We start from the raw sequence: 2,189 nt of genomic DNA, 5'->3' as shown, positions 1-2,189 counted from the left end.
GAGAGGGGTAAAGAGATAGGATTTGGTGCTGTTAAATTTAACCGTTAGAATCTACTCCTTGATCATTCAGCCGTTAGATTACTATTATCGAACCACGATAGCACTTCAACCTTGAGCCACAACATTTACGTACATTCATAATTTAATGGCTAAAAAGTACAAGCATCAATAAACTTGATATGTGTAAACAGCATAGTAAGCGCTAATTATATATAATAGTATATATAGTAATATATATATATTGAACTAAGAAATACCTACGATTAAAATAGGTTGTCATCGATTTTTTTCTGATTGAGGAGCTCCAAAATGTACGGATCGGCAGTCGTTGAACAGCGATTAATACATTGTAATTATAAATCAAATTTCATACAGTTCGAGTAGTTATTCTATTATCCCATTGAGTAGGGCATCAACAAAAATGGATGACAAGAATAAAAATTAATTCTTAAAAAAAAATGATAAAGGAGCTTGTAAGCAAGATAAGGAGTATAATGATCTTGTTTAAAATGTTTAAAAAAAAATTTTTAACAAAATTCAATTTGATTTGATATATCTTTAACGACACGTTAAACATAAAACTAATATATACTATTATTTATAATATATAATATATATATAATATATTAATAGTCCGCTATAGTGTTGCTTAAAGAGTATATAATACTTGGTCTGTAAATTTTTACGACGTAGATCTACGCCGGTGATCATTTTTTACCTCGTCAAATTATACATAATTAATTACCACTGCGTAGCACACAACCTAGGGCCCACATCATCACTAACCAGCACATCCTTTTATCAGGCCGAAACTTACAGTACCTAATGACTGCACTTTAAAAGATAAGGTGCTTGCAATTTTTTAATAATATATATAATATATAAGATTAGCCGGAATTATTATAGTAAAATAAGCTCTTTTGGGCTGATCAAGGTTTAAGCGCCCGAATGTAAAATTGTAGGATGTCATGATGATATTAGTCGTTAGGATGATGTCCTAGGATGAGTGGTCCCTCACTCTAACTGGTCCGTGGAGAGCAAGTCCAACTGGCATGAGCGACACCAAAGCGAAAGCACAAGCCTGACTCCGGAGTGGCACTCGTGGGCGCTACCCAACCGAGTATGCAGCGTATCTCTGTCGAGCTCAATCAGGCTCCAACTAACCAAAGTCAAGTAATCGACTCAAACTGGTCTAACAACCAATAGGTAACGTGCCCTCGGCACAATCTGACGCCAAAAAGGCGATACGGGTCCACCGTCAACTCTGACGGCACCCAACAGTCCGAAACGACCTGAACGACCCTGTAAAAATCCACTCGGCGAACCAGCATGAGTGTAAATACATTCTAAACTACCTGGAGAACTCGTCTCGATGAAACTGCGACAGTACAATTTTCTAACGGCTCCTAGAGCTAAATCAGATAGTTAAAACTAGTGACAGGTTCAAATCGCAGGTTTTCTCCTAATTCTATTTCCAAGTTCAACATGTATAATCTATTTACTTGATAAAATATGCTCGAAAATTCAGATCTTACATTCTAACAATACTCCATGAATTTGAGCTAACAACTATTGTAGAAATCACGATTTATACATGTCGACTAATAAACACTTAGGAGTAAAGCCGATGTAACCCACCTCAAAAGATAAATCCAGGCAGCGAAAGGAGCCTCGAACCAGGACAACATCTGCTGGATCAACTGGGGACCTCCAAGTCCGATGGACGAGCCAACGCCAAGCTAAACAATTAAGGATCCTCAATTCTGTCCAGAAATTCACAGCAGCGGAGTAGAAACGGGATTTGACCGAGCTAGCCTTCACCAAATCTGGCAAATGAGGGTTTCGTGGATTCCTCTCGAAGTCCCGAACCCAATGAACCAAGCCTCGTCGCGATCCGACGTTCCTACGCGGAGAACGAGCTGAAATATGAACAGTCGACGGCGGATTTCAGCAAAACAGCTACTAACCGAGTAGAAATAGTAACACTTGCCCAAAATCTAGGAAAGACGCCGAATCACCCACCTCGACAGCGTCGAACCTCGGCGCGACGTCAAGAACAGTGAAGATGCTCCCTCGCCCGGCCTCCTCGCAAAGCTCCGGCAGCAAACGCACTCGAACGGCTCGCGGCGCGACGTCGGCGACAAAATTCCCAACCGGACTCTCCACCAACACCTAGAGAGAGAGAGGAG

The sequence above is a fragment of the Ananas comosus genome, linkage group 17 (genome assembly GCF_001540865.1).
Source record: "Ananas comosus cultivar F153 linkage group 17, ASM154086v1, whole genome shotgun sequence".
Taxonomy (NCBI): Eukaryota; Viridiplantae; Streptophyta; class Magnoliopsida; order Poales; family Bromeliaceae; genus Ananas; species Ananas comosus.
This window is presented reverse-complemented; position numbering follows the sequence as displayed.